Raw genomic sequence first — 24,708 nt, 5'->3', positions numbered from 1 at the left:
ACTGGAAACACTTATCTCCCTCACTAGCTTTAAGCACCAGCTGTCAGAGCAGCTCATAGATTACTGCACCTGTACATAGCCCATCTATAATTTAGCCCAAACAACTACCTCTTTACCTACTGTATTTATTTATTTATTTATTTTGCTCCTTTGCACCCCATTATTTCTATCTCTACTATCTATATTTTTTATACTTGCTATATTGTATTTACTTCGCCAGCATGGCCTTTTTATATTTTTATTTATTTATATATATATTTTGTTTGCCTTCACCTCCCTTATCTCACCTCACTTGCTCATATTGTATATAGACTTATTTTTCACTGTATTATTGACTGTATGTTTGTTTTACTCCATGTGTAACTATGTGTTGTTGTATGTGTCGAACTGCTTTGCTTTATCTTGGCCAGGTCGCAATTGTAAATGAGAACGTGTTCTCAATTTGCCTATCTGGTTAAATAAAGGTGAAATAAAAATTAAAAAAAAAATAGATTTTTGATTTGGATATCTTACTCTCCTGGTGTGTTAGGGATGTGGGTTATACAATACCACTATTACTTACATTTTTTTGCGGGTATACAATGATTTATCTCATCCTTCAAACATTGGGAACTTTTATAAAAAGGGATATTTATATTGTAAAAAGATGTTTGCAACGAGAAGTGTGAACACTGCATGTACAGTATGACATTAGTTACATTCATGAATCCCTCCCTCCCAACCTCTGGCCAGTGGGAGGTGTAATTGAAGGAGCAGTCTTCACATGGCCGAAAGGCATGGAGGGGACATTGTGTTCCCTGTGGCGGCAAATTACCCTTCCTGCTCATTCCTAAGAGCCTATACCTTACCTCTCCTTCTCTTCTCTCCTCTCCTCTCCTCTCCTTCACTCCGCTCTATTCCCTTCCTCCCTGTATGCCCTACCCATCCTCTCCTTGCATCATCGTCTACCCTACCTCACACTGGTGCTACCCTCCTTCTCACCCTCTACTTCCCTGCCTTTCCCAGGACCCTTTCCTCATGTGGACTCTGTCCCAAATACCTTGACCTCAGTCCTGGACAGTGATTCATGCTTCATTCACTTGTTGACCCCATAGTCAGCGAGCCAATCAATCTGTTGGTCAGTCAGTCAGTCGGTCTGGCAGTCATTCATTCAGTCATCCAACCTGCCAGTCTAGCTTGCTCAATTCAGCTTTGATATTTCTCATGTAAATAAGAGAGAGAGGGAGAGAGAGAGAGAGAGAGGAAGAGAGAGAGAGAGAAACGAGGAGAGAGAGAGAGACGAGGAGAGTGAGTGAGGATGCAGATGCGCTCTCTGGGGCAATGGAAGTGACAGTGTCTCTATGATAGGCAGTGAGAGGGGAATTTGAGCTGCCTGGAGAGAGAGAAACAGACACTGAAAAAGAGGGAGAAAGAGTGAGTAAGTAAGAGAGAGGGTGATGGAGAGAGGCGGAGACAGAGGGGAGAGAGAAAAGGGAGAAAAAGAGAAGGAGAGAGAGTGGTACTCGGGCCGAGACGAAGGAGCGCATGCTTCATTAAGTGAGGAAGTAATTGTGGCTAATTAAGCTTCTCCATGACAGCACTGTCAGGGATGACTGATCCTTGAAATGGCACCTCCCTCTCCTGACTGACAGCCAGCCAGCACACACACACTCACTGCTTTGAAGGTGACAACTTTCTTACATATTCCTGCTGTTTTTCTTCCACCCTCCACCTCCACTCTGTGCATGCATCTTACACTCAATTCTCTGTTTTTGTATCCTATTAGAATTTTGTTTGTGTGAGAGAGAGTGAAGGAGTTTTTCTCACTCTCTCTCTCTCTGTGTGTGTGTGTGTGTGTGTGTGTGTGTGTGTGTGTGTGTGTGTGTGTGTGTGTGTGTGTGTGTGTGTGTGTGTGTGTGTGTGTGTGTGTGTGTGTGTGTGTGTGTGTGTGTGTGTGTGTGTGTGTGTGTGTGTGTGTGTTGTGGTGTGTGGTGTGCGCTCACAGTAATTGCTGCTACCTGGGCAGAATACTATAGGAAAATCTCAGCGACTGGAAAGTGCAGTCAATTGATTGCTTGACTAATTAATCAGCTGCATTGACTAGATGTGGATAAAGGACTATTGAGTGGAGTTCTAGCTGAGGGTCCTTTATGAGGACCTAATGATTCTGCTGGCCTGTAGGGTTGTGACCTTTCCCTATATGTCCTTAAGCATAGCCCTGGGTAGACATCTACGATCTAAGTCTCAATATCAGGCTGTGTAGGGAGGTGTTTATGGAAGCAGAATGTTCTCTGTGTCACTTTACACCTGGTTAAAACTGGATTATGATGGATTAGGCCGGATTAGGTGTCCAAATCCTAATTTCTGATTTCTGATTTAATCAGTTAAACCAGCCAATCAAATGATTTTGAATAGATTGGATAGTGTGCTGTGAAAAACTACATGCCCCTGATATATTTTTTGTTCTAGACTTAATTGGGTAGAGGGGTAGCCCAGTGAGGATTATGATGTCAACTCCACCATTCACAGAGGAGCTGGGCTCACAGTTGTTTCCCCCAGCAGGCAGACCAGTAGACAAGGAGTAGGAACCTGATCTGAGACCAGAGGCCTGCTCATAAATACAGCATACCTTTAAAAGTCCTGTTTGCATTGCCAGAGAGAACTGCCTCAACCCTAGAGTCTCACGCTCATGTGAGCACAGAGACGACAGACTATCTGGGGGCCATGGCATTTTGCTGCAGAGTGTCACAACAAGTGTGTGTTGTATACGAGAGAGAGTGTGTGTATGAAATATAGAGGGTGAGCGTGTGTGTTAAGTATGTGTATGTGCTTCTGTTTTGGGGTCTTTGTTTACATGCTTCTCCAGATGTTCAGTATGTGTTGGGTCAGTGAGCTGTGATACTGTATGCGTACAAAGGTTATGAATGTATACTTGTGTTTGTGCTCCGTACAGTATGCATTTATAGCTGTCACGTCCTGACCTTAATTCCTTTTTTATGTCTCTACTTTAGTTTGGTCAGGGTGTGAGTTGGGGTGGGCATTCTATGTTTTGTTCTGTGTGTTTATATTCTATGTTGTAGGTCTAGGTTTTCTGTTTCTATATGTTTGGGCTGGTATGGTTCTCAATCAGAGGCAGCTGTCTATCATTGTCTCTGATTGAGAGCCACACTTAGGTTTCCTGTTTTCCCACTATGATTTGTGGGTAGTTGTTTTCTGTCTTTGTATTAGTTACCAGACGGAACTGTTTCGGTTGTTCTTAGTTTGTTTATTTTGTATTTTTAGTGTTCAGTGCATTTTAATGAAATGACGAACACTTACCACGCTACACATTGGTCCGATCCTTCCTACTCCTCCTCAGACGAAGAGGAGATCCGTGACAATAGCGGCATTATGTAACAATAGCAGCATTACCTTAGTCAAATACATTTCAACTCAGTTATTCACAATTCCTGACATTTAATCTCTGTCTTAGGTCAGTAAGGATCACCACTTTATTTTAAGAATGTGAAATGTCAGAATAACAGTAGAGAGAATGGTTCATTTCATCTTTTATTTCTGTCATCACATTCCCTGTGGGTCAGAAGTTTACATACACTCAATTAGTATATGGTAGCGTTGCCTTTAAATTGTTTAACTTGGGTCAAGCGTTTCGGGTAGCCTTCCACAAGCTTCCCACAATAAGTTGGGTGAATTTTGGCCCATTCCAAAATGGTGTAACTGTGTAACTGAGTCAGATTTGTAGGCCTCCTTGCTCGCATACGCTTTTTTAGCTCTGCCCACAAATTTTCTATAGAATTGAGGTCAGGGCTTTGTGATGGCCACTCCAATACCTTGACTTTGTTGTCACAACTTTGGAAGTATGCTTGGGGTCATTGTCAATTTGTAAGACCCCTTTGCGACCCCTTTCTGTTTCATCAGACCAGAGAACATTTCTCCAAAAAGTACGATCTTTGTCCCCATGTGCAGTTGCAAACCGTAGTCTGGCTTTTTCATGGCGGTCTAGGAGCAGTTGCTTCTTCCTTGCTGAGTGTCGATATAGGACTCATTTTACTGTGGATATAGATACTTTTAGATACTTTTGTACTGGTTTCCTCCAGCATCTTCACAAGGTCCTTTGCTGTTGTTCTGGCATTTATTTGCACTTTTCGCCCTTTCGCCGATGAAGTACCTTCATCTCTAGGAGACAGAACGCATCTCCTTCCTGAGCGATATGACGGCTGCATGGTCCCATGGTGTTTATACTTGCGTACTATTGTTTGTACAGATGAACGTGGCATTTGGAAATTGCTGGATGAACCAGACTTGTGGAGGTCTACAATATTTTTTGGATGTCTTGGCTGATTTATTTTGATTTACCCATGATGTCAAGCAAAGAGGCACTGAGTTTGAAGGTAGGCCTTGAAATACATCCACAGGTACACCTCCAATTGACTCAAATGATGTCAATTAGCCTATAAGAAGCTTCTAAAGCCATGACATCATTTTCTGGAATTTTCCAAGCTGTTTAACTTCTTTGGGCTGCAAGCCCGAAGCCGGGCACAATATGACAACAGCCACTTCAAGTGCAGGGCGCGAAATTCAAAATATATTTTTTAGAAATATTTAACTTTCACACATTAACAAGTCCAATACAGCATAGGAAAGATAAACATCTTGTGAATCCAGCCAACATGTCCGATTTTTAAAATGTTTTACAGCGAAAACACCACATATATTTATGTTAGCTCACCACCAAATACAAAAAAGGACAGACATTTTTCACAGCACAGGTAGCATGCACAAAGCCAACCTAACTAACCAAGAACCAACCAAACTAACCAAGAATCAACTTCATCAGATGACAGTCTTATAACATGTTATACAATAAATCTATGTTTTGTTCGAAAAATGTGCATATTTGAGGTATAAATCAGTTTTACATTGCAGCTACCATCACAGCTACTGTCACAAATAGGACCGAAACAGCCAGAGTAATTACAGACACCAACGTCAAATACCTAAATACTCATCATAAAACATTTCTGAAAAATCGATGGTGTATAGCAAATTAAAGACAAACATCTTGTGAATCCAGCCAATATTTCCGATTTTTTAAGTGTTTTACAGCAAAAACACAATATAGCATTATATTAGCTTACTACAATAGCCTACCATACTACCGCATTCATTCATCAAGGCACGTTAGCGATAGCAATAGGCACGTTAGCGATAGCGAATAAACCAGCAAAAGATATATAATTTTTGACCAACCTTGATAAGCTTCATCAGATGACAGTCCTATAACATCAGGTTATACATACACTTATGTTTTGTTCGAAAATGTTCATATTTAGAGCTGAAATCAGTGGTTATACATTGTGCTAACGTAGCATCTTTTTCCCAGAATGTGCGGATATTTTTATGGCACTCAACTATTCTGACCAAATAACTATCCATAAACGTTACTAAAAAATACATGTTGTATAGGAAATGATAGATACACTAGTTCTTAATGCATGTTAGAATTCTAAAAATAACTTCATTACGACATCCAGCTTAGGTATAGCGAGAGAGTACCCAAAATCTGGGCGCAAACGACTATTTCACATGTTCGACAGATATATGAAATAGCATCATAAAATGGGTCCTACTTTTGATGATCTTTCATCAGAATGTTGTACAAGGGGTCCTTTGTCGGGAACAATCGTTGTTGGGATTTAGAATGTCCTCTTCTCCAGTCAATTAGCACGGAAAGCTAGCAAAGTGGCGCAAAGCTCTCCTTCCTGAACAAAGGCACACAACGCAACACGCCTAACGTCCCGAAAAAATTTCAATAATCTAATAAAACTATATTGAAAAAACATACTTTACGATGATATTGTCACATGTATCAAATAAAATCAAAGCCGGAGATATTAGTCGTCTATAACGACAGCTTATCAGAAGGCATAACCAGGTCCCTTCACGCGCTCTCCAGAAAACAGGAAACTGGTGACACGTCATGCCGAGAACTTTTATTCGACCCCAGATCAAGTTACACACTCCATTTCTTCTCTCACTGCCTGGCGAAATCTAGTGGAAGACGTATGAAGTGCATGTATTCTAATAAATATCAAGGACTTTTATAGGCAGGCCCTAGAACAGAGCATTGATTTCAGATTTTCCACTTCCTGTCAGGAAGTTTGCTGCAAAATGAGTTCTGTTTTACTCACAGATATAATTCAAACGGTTTTAGAAACTAGAGAGTGTTTTCTATCCAATGGTAATAATAATATGCATATTGTACGAGCAGGAATTGAGTACGAGGCCGTTTGAAATGGGCACCTTTTATCCGGCTACTCAATACTGCCCCTGCAGCCCAAACAGGTTAAAGGTACAGTCAACTTTGTGTATGTAAACTTCTGACCCACTGGAATTGTGATACAGTGAATTATAAGTGAAATAATCTGTCTGTAAACAATTGTTGGAAAAATGACTTGTGTCTGCACACAGTAGATGTCCTAACCGACTTGCCAAACTATAGTTTGTTAACAAGAAATTTGTGGAGTGAGTTTTAATGATTCCAACCTAAGTGTATGTAAACTTCCGACTTCAACTGTACTGTATGTGCAAATTTGTGTGTGCGACTGATGCTGCGTGTGGAGTTGTGTGACTGATGTTATGCGTACTGTATGTTTGTGTCTGACACTATGTGTCTGTGTGTGTCTGACTGTGTGTGTTTCTCCTTTACTCAGCTCCTCTCGGGATTTTTAATACGTGGCTACATTAACACAGCCAGGTTCTTATAGTCCCTTTCACATTTTTTCCCAGAGTGCCAGAGACTCATGAAAAAGATGATTTAACAGTGAGAGGCCTCTCCATCACATGGAGGGTGGGAGAGGAGGGAATACTGGCCTCTCTGCCCACCACTCTCTCAACTGAAACACCCAGAAGGTTTAGGGACAGAGAACAGACAGAGAAGGTGGGGTGTGGGCACTGGGTACAGGTCTTCACATCTACTGTACCTCTACAGTATATCCTTCAATACCTGTAGACACGTGTTTGACTGAAGGTGAAGTGCCAGGCTTAGTTGACACATCCTCATGACTGGCAGGGCAGGAAGTGGCAGAACAGAACTAAACAGAGCAGGGTGTATTCATTAGTGCACACCGTACCAAACCATAGCTACATGTTTTGCAAAACAACAAGTCTTTCTGATTGGACAAGTTTAGGTTAGACCCTTCCCTTTTCGGCCTCTTTGCCTCCGTTTGTTTCTTAGTGAATACCCCCCAGCTGGCTGTGAAGTGATGTGGGCTGTGCGGTGCTGCTGTACTGGACAACACTGCCTTTATCTCCCATTCAATCCTATAAGCTCTTTCTCTTCCCCATAAGCTCTGTGGTCCCCGGGGGCAGCTGGTCTGGTATTAAAGCATTAAGACAGTCTTTACACTTACTAGACATTTCACAAAAATGCACAACATATATAAAAGTATGTGGACACTATGTGGACGAATCCACACATTTAAATGAGTGGATTCGGCTATTTAAGCCACACCCGCTGCTCACAGGTTTATACAATCGAGCACACTGCCATGCAATCTCCATAGACAAACATTGGCAGTAGAATGGCCTTACTGAAGAGCTTAGTGACTTTCAAAGTGGCACCGTCATAGGATGCCACCTTTCCAACAAGTCAGTTTGTCAAATTTCTGCCCTGCTAGAGCTGCCCCGGTCAACTGTAAGTGCAGTCATTGTGAAGTGGAAACGTCTAGGAGCAACAACATCTCAGCCACGAAGTGGTAGGCCACACAAGCTCACAGAACGGGAAACAGAAGGGACAAGGGACTCAGCTAACTGTCACGTCTCCAACGCTACCACTGGAGGTAGCGCACGACACTTGCCAGACAGTTGCCCCCCTCTAAGCAGGACAGTGTAAACAGAACTGTCTCGTTGAGCCAACACTCTTACAGTAAAAATGTTAATAACATATAAATGTTTATAATTGTATAATTATAAAATATAATTGTTTTATTGAGTGTTTACCTGAAATTGTACTAACGTAAACTCAGCCCATTCCGTACAAATGTGCGCAACCGCAACATTCAAACGAGGCTACAAAGAAACCTAATGGGACTGTAGCGACTGTGTTGACTTCAAAATCGGGGGTGTGAACTACGTTTCTATTCAAGCGTTGATCGACATGGTAATGGCTCTATAGTATTGGAGAAAAGTTGAAAAAACTGACCCTCCGTTACATCGTGACGTGTCATGCCGTAACGTACAGCACGCATAAAGCAACTATTTCTGTCTTACAATCTCTCTCCACCAGGTGTAGCACTTCTCTCGTCCTTTAAAAACAAAAAATGGACAGTGACGGGGGTAAGGGGGAGGATACCTAGTCATTTTTTGCGTCATCATTGCATGCGATCATCATTCTCAAAGCCGCTGTTTGCTTCTAAGATCACTTTAGCACCGCCCTAAAAACCCGATTCAAATTCGACACAAACCTTCAAATAGGTATGTAATGACACATTATACAAACTCTTTATAGTGTTTTATTTACATTTTAGAGGCGATAAGGTGATAAATTGGACAGATTGAGTGAAAAAAAGCAATTCTCCCACACAACATATATCCCTCTCACTATCACGCATTAGGTTCGCTTCCCCACCCGCCATTTTTAAAAAGACCCGACGGAGCTCATTGCCTTCTTGAATCATGCAGAAATGGGCAGCGTGGGGGTCATGTAATTGATTCTGTTGGAAAGGGGAGAAATTGTGCTTTACAATGGTATTGACATTACAGTTGATCTGGAAGTATTACGTTTTTGGGGCGCTAAAATAAAAAGGCGATGTACAAAAGTGAGTGAGTTTACGTTAACAGCCTGTTATGTTCTGAGATTGTCGTTGTAGCTTTAAATCTCAACAGTGTTTATTAAAAAAATTTTTTTGCTTGACTGCACTGAGCCACCAAAGTCCAGGCAAGTAGGAACTCCCCAGGTAGCTAATTATCAACGTTTTCATTTGCAATTTGCTTTTAACTCATATAAGGTCTTCCATGATATTGATCAAATGAAGAATGTTTTTTCTAAGGTAACTTTAATACGGTAGGTGAGGATACAAAAATTATTTTGTTTAGCTAGCTAGCTTGCTATCTTACGTAACCTTGCTGTGTAGCCTATATTATAATATGAATGGCACTGTATGGCAACATTTCTGCACTTTTAATTTCTTCATCTTGCTAGATAATTATCTAGCTGTGGCCATCTGGCTAGTGTCAACAAAGGCTTTCAACAAAATTGCAACACTAGCGCCGCTAGATAGCTAGCTTACTAACATTAGAATCTACAGTGCCTACAAAAAGTATTCACACGCCCCTAGTTTTCCACATTTTGTTGTGTTACAAGGTGTGATTAAAATAGATTTTTATTTTTTTGTCAACAATCTACAGAAAATACTAACACATTTGTAAAAAGAAATATGAATAATAAGTCAATACATAAACTAAGCAACACACATGTTTGGCCCTGTCTGGGGGTACCGTCGGACAGTGTCTCCCGACCCCTCCTGTCTCAGCCTCCAGTATTTATGCTGCAGTAGTTTATGTGTCGGGGGCTAGGGTCAGTCTGTTATAGCTGGAGTATTTCTCCTGTCTTGTCCTGTGTGAATTTAAGTAAGCCCTCTCTCTCTCTCTCTCTCTCTCTCTCTCTCTCTCTCTCTCTCTCTCTCTCTCTCTCTCTCTCCTCTCTCTCTCTCTCTCTCTCTGCTCTCTCCCCTCTCTCTCTCTCTCCTCTCTCTCTCTCTCTCTCTCTCTCTCTCTCTCTCTCTCTCTCTCTCTCTCTCTCTCTCTCTCTCTCTCTCTCTCTCTCTCTCAGGAGCTGAGCCCTAGGACCATGCCTCAGGACTACCTGGCCCGATGACTCCTTGCTGTCCCCAGTCCACCTGGCCGTGCTGCTGCTCCAGTTTCAACTGTTCTGCCTGTGGCTATGGAACCCTGACCTGTTCACCGGACGCGCTACCTGTCCCAGACCTACTGTCTTCAACTCTCTAGAAACAGCAGGAGCGGTAGAGATATTCTGAATGATCGGCTATGAAAAGCCAACTGACATTTAATCCTGAGGTGCTGACCTGTTGCACCCTCGACAACCACTGTCATTATTATTATTTGACCCTGCTGGTCATCTATGAACATTTGAACATCTTGGCCATGTTCTGTTATAATCTCCACCCGGCACAGCCAGAAGAGGACTTGCCACCCCTCAGAGCCTGGTTCCTCTCTAGGTTTCTTCCTAGGTTCTGGCCTTTCTAGGGAGAACCATGCTTCTACACCTGCCTTGCTTGCTGTTTGGGGTTTTAGGCTGGGTTTCTGTATAGCACTTTGTGACATCGGCTGATGTAAGAAGGGCTTTATAAATACATTTGATTGATTGATTGACATGCATTGCCAAACAATGCTACAACCACCTTCTGGTTTGGAGTATTTTAACAAGGCTGAGTGGCTGACGACTTCAAGGTCTTTGCTGTGACACACAAAAGAGATTGACTGCGACACTGTTCAGAGGTGCTAAGTACTGTCGGCAGGCAAACTTTTGACAATCCAACCGGTATGCCTGAGCTATAAGACCCAGGCCGTTAAGGTTTACACAGTGTCGTTAAGAGGCGAGCTCACGAAAGACAATGCTAAATACACAGTGATTACAGTGTGGGTCAGTGGGCTAGAGCCACATGCTGGTGGCCACATCCATTCTGATATTCAACTCTAAAAGTATGTTGTGTGTGTTTTTTAATGTAGACACAATATCAGCAGCACCTACGCTATGATGACCAGAGCATGTTATCATTGCACTAATTATAAAACAAATGAGGGCCATTGCAATTACCATAATGCATACTACACCATGATTGCCTGGTCATGACGGTGATTATTCTACCCTAAATGAGCTCAGAGCACAGAGGGCCATGTTATGTCCATGCCAGTATTTCCAGGGGGCCCACGTTGCAATACGTAGCCTGTCCTCCTCCAGCACTATGCTGTAGCTCCATCTCCCCAGTGAGGCAGCCATGTGTGGTGTTTGGATGTGAGCTCACAGGGACATATTTAAACGCCAGTCACAAGATGCCAGTGTTGGGTTTGCGTAGCGATGAGCTCCTGCTCTCAGAATAGCCCCTAGGAGCCCAGCGGCCCCCTGGCCTAGCCGGCAGTAACCCTGGCCCGTGTGCCAGTTGGCAGCCACCCAGTTGTTGGGTCAGACGTAAATCCTGGGCTGGAGAGGGAGGGACAGTAATGGGGGGTGATGCAATGTGGCCCATTTTAACACTGACAACTGCACTCTCTTTGGCACGCCCCTATAAGGGGAAAAAGATGAGGTGTTGTACTGTTCTCCTGGACAGTTCCCCCCTCTCTCTCTCTCTCTCTCTTCTCTCTCTGTCTCCTCTCTCTCTCCTCTCTCTCTCCCTCTCTCTCTCTCTCTCTCTCTCTCTCTCTCTCTCTTCTCTCTCTCTCTCTCTCCTCTCTCTCTCTCTCTCTCTCTCTCTCTCTCCTCTCCTCTCCTCTCTCTCTCTCTCTCTCTCTCTCTGGCTCTCTCTCTCTCTCTCTCTCTCTCTCTCTCTCTGGCTCGCTCTCTTTCTCTCTCTCTTGCTAACTGTCCTTACAAATTATCTGTCAATCTCTCCTAAACTTGACCCACTTCAAATGGTGAAAGTACCTGACCCACCACTCTAACACCCCATCTCTCCTACAGTAAATCTTGTAGTCAGACTCCACCACCTGGGCCGTTCTAAACCCCCTCCGTCACCCCGCACTTTCCAAGCAGGACCAAAATATCCCCTGCAAAGCCTGCTAATAAAAATACCCTGCATGCCAAGGATAGCTTCCATGGGGAATAAAGCGACCAACATATAGAGGGATGATTCTGAGTATGGGAAGGAGGTCAGGAGAAGGTGAAGGGGTGTGGCAGAGGTGGCCAAGAGGCACCATCCAGCCAATTGGAGAGAGAAACAGAGGGGGCACGGAAGGCGATTGGCGCGCAGTTGGTGCTCTTGATACAGGGTGTATTTGTTTGGGCAAACAATCAGCGGATGTTCTGTGAAGAGAGAGAGACACAGAGTCTGGGCATTCCCTCTGAAAGTCACCCTGGTCGCCGGGGGGGATGAAGGTCCAGAGAGTCATGGTGATTATACCCACAGTACTCCTGTAGTTCTAACAGAGTTTACACACACTGGCAAGTGGTCTGATGGGCCTCTTGGTGAGTCAGTGTGTGACAGCGTGGAGGTTGGCTATACAACGAAAGTGTATGTGTGTGTCTGTGGAGAGCGAGTGTCTGGAGTGTATCTCCCCTGTGGGACAGAGTGTATGGAGTTGTATGTGAGTGAAATATGGAGTCTGTCTTTTATTTTCAACACCCCACTCCCAGGTGGTGACAGCCTGTGCTAAGTGCTGTAATAGCCAATTGATTTTGTCCCTTTTTTTGGTGGTGGCAAGACATAAATCAAAGCGTCTGTCAGGACCTTGGTATAGGGGGGTGTTTGCAATTGTGTGTGTGTGTGTGTATGTATGCTCTCAGGGTGGGCTGGAGGGTTATGTTTGGACTGGGAGTGTGTCAACAATTAATCCACACTGTGATCTCAAGGCCACAGCTCTCCTGACCTCCAGCCACAATCCAACAGGGACTGCAGCTTCACTAAAGGCCTGTGTGTCTCTGTGTGTCTGGTGGACATGAGAAATCAGCACAGCAGCGAAAACAGACTCAAAGCCAACCTCTCAGGTTCCTTAGAGCTTTCATGGGAATAGCATCTCACAATTATTGTGATGCAGACAATTGATAATAATACCCTGTGATATTTTATATAGTGTACATCAAATTAAATCAAAATGTGATTTGTCACATGCTTCGTAAACAACAGGTGTAGACTAACTGTGAAATGCTTCCTTACGGGCCCTTCCCAACAATGCAGAGAGAACAACAATAGAAAAATAATAACACAAGGCATAAATACACAATAAGTAACGATAACTTGGCTATGTACACTGGGTACTAGTACCGAGTCGATGTGCAGGGGTACGAGGTAATTGAGGTAGATATGTATATATGTAGGGGTAAAGTGACTAGGAAAAATGATAGATAATTAACATTAGCAGCAGCGCATGTGATGAGTCAAAAAGGTTAGTGCAAAAAGGGTCATGCAGATAGTCCGGGAAGCTATTTGTTGGACTTTTTAGCAGTTTTATGGCTTGGGGGTAGAAACTGTTCAGGGTCCTGTTGGTTACAGACTTGTCTATGACTTGAGTGGTTGGAGTCTTTGACAATTGTTAGGGCCTTCCTCTGACACGGCTGGTATAGAGGTCCTGAATGGCAGGGAGTTCGACCCCAGGGATGTACTGGGCCATACACACTACCCTCTGTAGTGCCTCGGGGTAGGATGCCAAGCAGTTGCCATACCAAGTGGTGATGCAGCCAGTCAAGATGATCTCCATGGTGCAGCTGGAGAACTTTTGTAAGATCTGAGGGCCCATGACAAATCTGTTCAGCCTCCTGAAGGGGAAGAGGCGTTGTTGTGCGTGTGGACCATGTTAATTACTTAGAGATGTGGACACAGAGGAACTTGAAGCTCTCAACCCGCTCCACTACAGCTACGTCGATGTGGATGGGGGCGTGCTCAGCCCTCCGTGTTCTGTAGTCCACGCTCAGCTTCTTTGTCTTGCTGACGATGAGGGAGAAGTTGTCCTGGCAACACAATACCAGGTCACTGACCTCCTCCCTATAGGCTGTCTCATCGTCGTCGTTGATCAGGCCTACCGCCGTTGTATCGTCAGCAAACTTAATGATGGTGTTGGAGTAGTAGTCGTGGGTGAACAGGGAGTACAGGAGGGGACTAAGCACGCACCCCTGAGGGGCCCCCATGTTGAGGGTCAGCATGACAGATGTGTTGTTGTCTACCCTTACCACCTGGGGGTGGCCCGTCAGGAAGTCCAGGATCCAGTTGCAGAGGGAGGTATTCAGTCTCAAGGTCCTGAGCATAGTGATGACCTTGGAGGGCACTATGATCTTGAATGCTTAGCTGTAGTCAATGAACAGCATTCTCACATAGGTGTTCCTCTTGTCCAAGTGGAAGAGGTCATTGGGGATCTGAGGATCTGTTGGGGCGGTTTGCAAATTGGAGTGGGTATCTGTGTTGATGGTGTTGATGTGAGCCTTGACCAGCCTTTCAAAGCATTTCATGGCTACAGATGTGGGGCGATAGTATTTTAGACAGATTACCTTGGCTTTCTTGGGCACAGGCACTATGGTGGTCTGCTTGAAACATGTAGGTATTACAGACTGGGTCAGGGAGAGGTTGAACATGTCAGTAAAAGATAGAAGATAGAAGTCAAAGGCCACTATCCAGTTAAATCAAGTCAGACATTTTGTGATCTCCCTTTTGTATATATCTAAGAACCATGGTATATAACCACCGTTTAGGCCTACGTTAACTTGAAAAGGAAACATTAAAGCAGTGATCTCCAGGACAGCTGATCCTCAGAGACACATAGATAGAGAGAGAGAACACAGATCTGAGCAGCACTGGGACCATGTTAATCCTCTTAATTCAATTATGGTAAACAGGGACGGGGCTTCCTTCTAAACAAAACACAATAAGCAGGAGTACTGCAGGCAACTGGGGGGGCAGCCTCTGATGTAGAGAGCTATGACAGCGGGGGGCCTGGCAGGCTCCGAATCTCCACTGGGATACCCATCAACCCCCTAACCCCCTACTGGGTCCCCCTACCTACTCCCTCTACTCTCCCCCAGGATTTGCCTGCCCCTCGACTTCTTTAGCCCTGGGGATGGGGTGTCAGACTTGGACAATGCCACTGGGACAAAGGGGCTGAAGCCCCACACACAGCGTGTCTAGTGTGTCCAGCTGTGGCCATTCCAGCACAGCTCTCATGTGAGGTAGGGAGAGGAAGGGGTTGTGGGGAGAGGAGAGGAGGGGAGAGGAGAGGAGAGCTAGGGAGATAAGGGGAGAAGGGTAGAGAGGTTCGGAAACAGTTCGGAACAGTTTGTTTATATATTATAATGATATTTTGTGACATTTTTTGGCATTGTTCGCCATTGTTCGTGCGCACAAAAGAGCTGAAGTTTATGCCACTTTGTCGGTCATTGGTCAACATTAGGGATTCTTTAAGGAAGTGTTTGTTGTCATTCAACGGTAAATGACTTGTTAGTTAGTTGTAAAAGTTAGTTAGTTGTAAAACTGCACTACTAATATCTCCTCGGCAGAAACGTCAAAACGAAGGACAGATTTCTTGACTTATCTTATATTAGTGTATACTGGCTATGGCGTCTCAAGATGGACAAACAGTACTATTGCCGTTTATCAAGCAACGGGAGTATGCGAGCACACTTGTTCGGTTTGCCTAGCTGAGTTCGGCTAGCCTAGAAGCGTGCAGAAGCCTTAATGACGAGGGTTTGGCTTCTAATGTTAAGTGTAGGTCTACCAAAGTGTTTTGGGCCTGCCTAGCTCACTCCTGCTGAAACATCTCCACGCTGCTGTAACCTGCTAACCTGGACCAGACTGCCACCAGCACCTCCTCTCCATGAAAGAGAGTGTCGGTTTCTGGGGATGAACGCAGGACAGAGAAGGAGAGAGGAGGGAGGAAAGAGGGGAGTATGTTTTTGAAGCAGTTAGACAATCTGTTTGGATTAGGCAGACTGCCAGAGAGACATGGAAATGATGGGCAGCCGGGACGAGGGGAGGAAAGGAAGAGGAGGAGAGAGGAAGGGAGACAGATGGGGAGAAATGGGTGATGGTGGAGGGGTTGAGTAAAGGAGAGGGAGAGGGGGAGGAGAGTGTAGGGAGAGGGGTCGGAGATTGGAATCTCAGGATCTAAGGCTCTTTGGGCTTGATGGTTCCCAGATGTTGCAGCTTCTTGTCCCTCCCCTCCCCTCCCTCCTCAGCCCCCTCCCTTCCCCTCTTTTGACCTTTGAGCTCCTCTGCGTGGTGAATACACAGGAGCACAGTTAGCAATGCAGGCAGATGGGTCAGTGGCAGTGTGGAGGCCTGGCCTCCTGTGGTCCAGGGGAAATGGAAGGTGAGAGTCATCTTCCACAACAACAACACACCCTCAAAGGCCAGGGGGAGGCAGGCTATGTTTTCTTATCCTCCCTCTACACCTAGCTGCCTTGGCAGGGTGTGTGCATGGATGTGTACATGTGCATGTATGTGTGTGTGTGTGTGTCTGTGCGTGTGTTTGCAAGCGTGTGTGTGTGTGAGTGCATGTGGGTGGGTGGGGATGTGTGCAGATGTACACCACATGACCAAAAGTATGTGGACACCTGCTCGTCGAACAACTCATTCCAAATCAAGGGCATTAATATGCAGTTGGTTCCCCCTTTGCTGCTATAACAGCCTCCACTCTTCTGGGAAGGCTTTCCACTAGATGTTGGAACATTGCTGCGGGGACTTGCTTCCATTCAGCCACAAGAGCATTAGTGAGGTCAGGAACTGATGTTGGGCGATTAGGCCTGGCTCGCAGTCGGCGTTCCAATTCATCCCAAAGGTGTTCGATGGGTTTGAGGTCAGGGCTCTGTGCAGGCCAGTTCCACACCGATCTCGACAAACCATTTCTGTATGGACCTCGCTTTGTGCACGGGGGCATTTTCATGTTGAAACAGGAAAGGGCTTTCCCCAAACTGTTGCCACAAAGTTGGAAGCACAGAATCGTCTACAATGTCATTGTATGCTGTAGCATCAAGATTTCCCTTCAATGGAACTAAAGGGCCGAGCCTGAACTATGAAAACCAGCCCCAGACCATTATTCCTCCTCCTGCAAACTTTACAGTTGGCCCTAAGCATTGGGGAAAGTAGCGTTCTCCTGGCATCCGCCAAACCCAGATTAGTCCGTCAGACTGCCAGATTGAGAAGCATAATTCGTTACAGATTGTGTTTCAACTGCTCCAGAATCCAATGGTGGGGAGCGCATGGTGATCTTAGGCTTGTGTGTGGCTGTTCGGCCATGGAAACCCATTTCATGAAGCTCCCGACAAACCGTTATTTTGCTGATGTTGCTTCCGGAGGCAGTTTGGAACTCGGTAGTGAGTGTTGCTACCGAAGACAGACAATTTTAACGCGCTACATGCTTCAGCATTTGGTGGTCCTGTTCTGTGAGCTTGTGTGGCCTACCACTTCGCGGCTGAGTCGTTGTTGCTCCTAGATGTTTCCACTTCACAAAACCAGCACTTACAGTTGACCGGGGCAGCTCTAGCAGGGCAGAAATGTTATGCTGACTTGTTGGAAAGGTGGCATCCTATGATGGTGCCATGTTGAAAGTCATTGAGCTCTTCAGTAAGGCCATTCTTCTGCCAATGTTTGTCTATGGAGATTGCATGGGGGTGTGATTGATTTTATATACCTGTCAGCAATGGGTGTGGCTGAAATAGCCGAATCCACTAATTTGAAGGGGCATCCACATACTTTGTATATTTCGTTAATGTGTATGAGTGTTTGAACACTAGTGCAGTTCCATCGATATATGTATCTCTTGTACATGTGGGTGATTTCGTTTTCTTTGTCCCCCATTCACAGTGTCTTCGGGAAGTATACAGACCCCTTGACTTTTTCCACATTTTGTTATGTTACAGCCTAATATTGATTAAATTGTTTTTTTCTTCATCAATCTACACACAATACCCCGTAATGACAAAACAAAAACTGAAATATCACATTTACATAAGTATTCAGACCCTTTACTCAGTACTTTGTCAAAGCACCTTTGGCAGCAATTACAGCCTTGAGTCACTACATGCTTGGAACATCTGTATTTGGGGAGTTCCTCCCATTCTTCTCTATAGGTTGGATGGGGAATGTCGCTGAAAAACTATTTTCAGATCTTTCCAGAGATGTTTGATTGGGTTCAAGTCCGGGCTCTGGCTGGGCCACTCAAGGACATTCAGAGACTTGTTCAGAAGCCACTCCTGCGTTGTTTTGGATGTGTGCTTAGGGTCGTTGTCCTGTTGGAAGGTAAACCTTTGCTCCGGTCTGAGGTCCTGAGCTCTCTGGAGCAGGTTTTCATCAAGGGTCTCTGTACTTTACTCCATTAATCTTTCCCTCAATCCTGAGTGGTCTCCCAGTCCCTGCTGCTGAAAAACATCCACACAGCACGAAGCTGCCACCACCATGCTACACCTTAGGGATGGTGCCAGGTTTCCTCCAGACGTGATGCTTGGCATTCAGGTCAAAGAGTTCAATCTTGGTTTCATCAGACCAGAGAATCTTATTTCTCATGGTCTGAGAGTCTTCAGGTGCCTTTTGGCAAACTCCAAATGTGCTGTCATGTGCCTTTGACTTCCGTCTGGCCACTCTACCATAAAGGCCTGATTGGTGGAGTGCTGCAGAGATTGTTGTCCTTCTGGAAGGTTCTCCCATCTTTACATAGGAACTCTAAAGCTCTGTCAGAGTGAACATCGGGTTCTAGGTCACCTCCCTGACCAAGGCCCTTTTCCCCCAATTGCTCAATTTGGACAGGCGGACAGCTCTAGGAAGAGGCCACTGTGTTCTTGGGGACCTTCAATGCTGCAGACGTTTTTTGGTACACTTCCCCTTATCTGTGCTTCGATACAATACTGTCTCGGAACTCTACAGACAATGTATTTGACCTCATGGCTTGGTTTCTACTCTGACATGCACTGTCAACTGTGGGACTTTATATAGACAGGTGTGTACTTTTCCAAATAACTTCCAATCAATTGAATTTAGGTGGACTCCAATCAAGTTGTAGAAACATGATCAATGATCAATGGAAACAGGATGCACCTGAGCTCAATTTTGAGTGTCATAGCAAAGGGTCTGAACACTTATGTAAATAAGATATTTAAAATAATATTTTTGCTTTGTCATTATGGGGTATTGTGTGTAAAAAAATAATATTGAATACATTTTAGAATAAGGCTGTAATGTAACAAAATGTGGAAAAAGTGAAGGGGTTTGAATATTTTCCTGAATGCATTGTGTGTGTACTGTATATGTTTCATAATTTTGTGTGAGTTTAAAGTGTATGATGTATTTACACCGCACCCTGCAGTGCTGCAGTGTATTGCAGTATATTGCTCATATTGTAGCCGGAGCTGAAATGCCAGTGTTGGTAAATTTACTGCCTCTGGCTGCAGCCGGCCATGTCTCAGAATGACAGCGTGTTCTAGTCTACCTGTCTGCTAAAGCGCTGACACCTTTCCGCCACGCTCCGCACGGCCGCCTCTGCCTCTCATCCGCCTCTCCTCCGCCTCCCCTCTGCCTCTCCTCCGCCTCCCCTCTGCCTCTCCTCCGCCTCCCCTCTGCCTCTCCTCCGCCTCTCATCTGCCTCTCCTCTGCCTCTCCTCTGCCTCTCCTCCGCCTCCCCTCTGCCTCTCCTCCGCCTCTCATCTGCCTCTCCTCTGCCTCTCCTCTGCCTCTCCTCCGCCTCCCCTCTGCCTCTCCTCCGCCTCTCCTCCGCCTCCCCTCCGCACCGGACAGGTTGCTGCCATATATTAGCAAGTTGTTGACTGGCCGCTGAACGCTGTACATTTGTCAACATATTAGAGTGTGTCAACAATTGAACAACAGCCCCTCAGCCCACCCACCCAATCCAGAGCCACTGCTCCCCATCCCCTGTTCTGTACCCTAGAAATATAGGAATGGGGAAAAATATATGGGATGCTGGTAATGTGTGTGTGTGTGTGTCTGTATGTGTGTGTGTGTCCGTGGGATGAGGTGGGGGGAGTGGGGTGGGTCACCTCTAGGGTTTAGTAGGCAGTGTCACATGACTTGGCACTTCTAGCAGACAGTAACCTCCGATGTCACCATATCCACTATTATATGCCTGGGTGTCTGGTTAGGCAGTGTACCAGGTTTCTGAAACAGAGCCCCCATTGCTGATCAGCATAACCTCTTATCCACTGTTTTAGATTTCAACTCCAATGCAAAAGTTCAACTTGTACTGAAGACCCCACACTCTTTGTGCTCCACTGGTCAGTTCCTTTGAGGATAATTGTAACCGTTCATTGGTCAACTTAGTGGGCTGCACGGACGAACTGACGTCATATTAGATCACGTGCAGTGTCCCTGAAATCTGCTCAGCTCAGAGGTGTATTAAATGGGGAGCTGAAACTCACCCAGCATTCTGATCCTACAATTGAAAGGCAAAGCTGGATGGCTCAGAATCAGACTTCTATGTTAAGCTCTCAAGTCAGTGAGGGTTTGAGGTGGCTGTTGTTTCATTCCACTGTGTGTTGATATTACGGCACACACACATGGTCTTGTCTAGCCGCAGGAGTTTCTCTATCCCTCTCAACACCTTTAAAAACCCGGGCCACCCGAAGGGAATATTTCACGGAAGCCCTCGCTTAATTTGTGGTCATGGTTGCCAGATATGGAGAGCGACATTCTATCCGTCTAGAGACGAGTGGATCGTTTTTGGGTGGGGGGGGGGGGGGGGGGGGGTTGGTATTTTGGGAGCATCTCATGGCTGTCACAGGAGAACTGGGTAGGGGATGTGTTGGGAAGGGAAGTGGAGCTGTGGCGGGGATTCCACAGCTGGCTCACGTCACTCCTATCCCCCAACTAGACGCCCACAACAAAAAGTCTAGACTCTCTCTGTCTTTCCAGGGTAAACAATGCTGGAACTTTCTCTGAGCTCCTGGACCTCAGTAAACTGCACAGTTGAAGAGGCTCTCGCTGGACTGTCAAATCTGAACTCTATGGCAAGACAGGGTGTCTATTAAAGCCATTAATAAATAAAGAAAGGCAATAGCACCACCAAAGAAATAGATATCGCACTATTACTTATTTACCACAGCTGAATTATTTATTGTTTATTCCAAATTATCTTTTTTTTGTAGTCCACCCTTTTAGATAAGGTAACAGCATTAGATGCAGTAGATAACCAAGTTCAGCTATGAGTCCAGGAGGCCAGGGATGCATGGAAGCATGTGTACAAGTGAGGCTGCCGTGAGGATCTTATTATTGACATCAAAGAACGGGTGAACCAGAGACAAAGGCCAAGCAGCACTCTCTCTCTCCCTCTCTCTCTCTCTCTCTATCTCTCTCTCTCTCTCCCTCTCTCTCCCTCTCTCTCTCTCTCTCTAAATTAGGGGCATGGTGGCTTTTTAAAGTCTGCTCGGCATCAACACCAATAAACGCGAGCCATGGCCTGCCTCTCTGGTCCTGAATTAAGTCATCATTACCCCTGGCGTGACTTAGCCATGTGGGCCATTACTACAGCAGGCCTGCCTGGGCTGGAAGGAGACTAGAGCCTGAGGTCTTTGCTGACAATTCAATTTCAAGTTTTATTGTCACGTGCACAAGTACAGTGAAATGCCTTTCTTGGAAGCTCTTTCCCAACAATGCAGTAATTAATATCTGTAGTAGTACAAAATAAAGTAAAGCAAAAACACACGAGAAATAGCAATAAGACGAACATGAGAAAGTATGTAAGCTGCAGTATACCATATTTACAATGTGCAGCGATAGTGGAGTTGTAGGGGTAGACATGCACAGTATAAGGTGATTAGGCATCTGATAAATGGAGTAGCAGCAGCGTATGATAATTGTATGTGAGTGTGTGTGCGTGTGTCAGTATGAGAGAGAGTCAGTATGAATGTGTTTGCGTGTTGAGTGTGTGTGAGCTAATGAATTGTGTGTTTGTGAGTGTGTTGAGTCCTGTGAGTATGTAGAGTCCTGTGGATTGTGTAGAGTCCTGTGAGTGTGTAGAGTCCTGTGAGTGTGCATTGTAAAGATGTGAATAGCGCCATGTGATCAAGGCCGGTGCAGTTGCCATACCAAGCAGTGATGCAGCCAGTCAATGGTGCATCTTTAGAACTTTTTTGAGATCCCTTGCCAAATCTTTTCAACCTCACGAGGGGGAGAAGCACTGTCGCACCTTCCTCACGACTGTGCGCATATGTGTAGACCATTTTAATCCCCCCCCCACACACCTTTCCTGTAGTCCACGATCAGCTCCTTGGTCTTACTGACATTGAGGGAGAGGTTGTTGTCCTGGCTCCACACTGCCAGGTCACTGACCTCCTCCCTATAGGCTGTTTCATCATCGTCGGTGATCAGGCCTACCACCATCGGGTCGTCAGCAAACTTGATGTTTGAGTCGTGTGTGGTCACGCAGTCATGAGTGAAAAGGGAGTACCGGAAGGGACTAAGCACACACCCCTGTGGGGCCCATGTGTTGAGGGTTAGCATGGTGGAGGTGATCTTGCCTACCCTCATCACCTGCAGGCAGCCCGTCAGAAAGTCCAGGATCCAATTGCATAGGGGGATGTTCAGTCCCAGGGTCCCAAGCTTTATGACGAGTTTGGAGGGGACTATGTGGTTGAATGCTGAGCTGTAGCCAATTAACAGCATTCTCACATACTCTAGGTGTTCCTCTTGCCCAGGTGGAAGAGGGCAGTGTGGATCTGTGAATCTGTTGGGGCGGTATGCAAATTGGAGTAAGTCTAAGATGTCTGACATAATGGAGTTGATGTGTGCCATAACCAGCCTTTCAAAGCACTTCATGATTACAGATGTGTGCTACAGGGAAATAGTCATTGTATTAGGTATCCTTAGAGGTCTTGGAAACAGGAATGATGGTGGTCAGCTTGAGACGTGGAGATTACTGACTGGGACAAGGAGAGGTTGAAAATGACTATGCATATGCCACTAGAATGGATGGAAGAGGTGGCTGGTTTTCCCTTCTCCTTAATCTCTCCAGGACTCCCCCTAACCTGCCTATTTTTTGCCCCGGCTTTCTTTTTCGGTAGCCCGAAAATTGGGTCAGAATTACACAAAGAGCCCATGGCAGATGAGTCGAAGTTGAAGCCGGAATTTAGGTTAGTAACTGCTGACCTCATGTTCAAAGGTCATCACATACCATCCATCTGACCCGAGCCAAGAAATAACAACTCCAAAAACAGAAGAAAGAGCAGTGAAGTGAGGTGATGGAGTGGCCAGATCACTCTCTCAAACACCATTTAAAGTTGTGCCAAGGCCTTTTCTAGTACCATTGCTCTGGCTCAGTGGCTCTGCATCCAGGGAGAGAGGAGGTGCCCTCCCATAACCTCACTTTGCCTTGTCCTACCTTTTCTATTCTAGCTGCTGCGGCAGGGAGATTGTATAACCCAACTGTGTAAAACACTTTTACGGCATTGCAAAGATTTACTATTGGAGTAAATAACGGTGGGAGAACAGGGCTTTTAAAAAAGAGCCCAATCAATATGCCAGAGAAGGCTGCACTGGGGGACAGGCAGTGTCTGATGCCCATCACAGGTGGAGGGAGTGTGTGTGTGCAGCGTGTGTCTATGTGTTTTACCCTTGTCCTTAACCCACTCCTCACTATATCATTGGTGTCGATGGCCCTTGTTCTAATCCATAAAGCAGAAACCAAAGCAATCAAATAAGACATTCTTCAGCTAGATGTAAAAGTAGCCGATAAGAATGGGCAGTTGTTTTTCGTTGGCTGCCAGTTATTATGTTGTGTCATTTAAAATGACAGACACTCTGATGTATCACTGTTTGGATCCTGATCTTGTTACAGTGATCGTACCATGGTGTACCTCTTAGACTTTGCCTTGAAACCAATGTTTGTATTTGTTACATGTTTTCCTAGATTTACTATTGTATCCAATATATTATAACGACTACTCCTTAGTTAGTCATACCTGCCCCACTCTGTTCATGTTGGAGGTATGAAGTTTAAGAATACATGCTTGCAATGGTACACACACACACACACACACACACACACACACACACACGCACGCACATACGCACGCACGCACATACGCACACACGCACGCTCACACACTCACACAAACAGGCATGCACGCATGCATGCAGTCATCAATAAATTGCACACAGCAGACACACGCCATCTCACACACGCGCACGCGCACGCACACACACACACACACACACACACACACACACACACACACACACACACACACACACACACACACACACACACACACACACACACACACACACACACACACACACACACACACACGTTCACACAGAGACACTCAGGTCTGGTGAGCAATAAATCGCACAGCCCATCTAACAAGTTCATTTCCGGAGGCCGGAGAGGATGGGTCTCAGAATTTTTGGAGTCAGCAGCCTTGTGAGGATCAATGGCAGGAGACGGAGAGTGAGGGGCAAGGAATCGAGCTGAGATACAAAAATCAATCAGCTATTTAATCGCTTTGGGGAGGGGGAGAGAGAAAAAGGATGACAGGAAAATTCCTGCGCTTTTTTACTTAAAAAAGCACCACTTTGATTTAACCCTTTGACATATAGTATACATCTCTCATTTTTATTGAAGCATTTCTATGTGACAGTTGAGGCTCCTATGAGACTAGATGTATTTTCAGATAAGGGATCGCTCATTTAAAGTAACTGGACAAAAATGCAGAGAATAGTCAAAGGAGAAGAAAGAGATACAGGAGGAGCAATGGAAAAAGAGTGCAGGTACTGTACAAAAACACTTCATTATCATTTTATCCAGCGCTTCAAAAGGAAAATAATATTCCAGTTCCCGTAAATGTAAACACATACAATGTTCATATGTGTGTGCTATTAAACATGTTGTAAGTCTAGATGTGTTCATTGGATTTTTGTCTAGGTGTGTGTGGTTATACAGTGTGTGATCTCATCTGTAGCTAGGTCTCACGGCCCTCATCCAGAGATGCAGATGTAAGACTTCCTCTCCTCGGTATGTGTGGATGGTCTGCCTGGAGGAGGGCGGTCGGGGGGGGGGGTAGGATGC

Source organism: Salvelinus fontinalis, chromosome 4, assembly GCF_029448725.1.
Source record: "Salvelinus fontinalis isolate EN_2023a chromosome 4, ASM2944872v1, whole genome shotgun sequence".
NCBI lineage: Eukaryota > Metazoa > Chordata > Actinopteri > Salmoniformes > Salmonidae > Salvelinus > Salvelinus fontinalis.
This window is presented reverse-complemented; position numbering follows the sequence as displayed.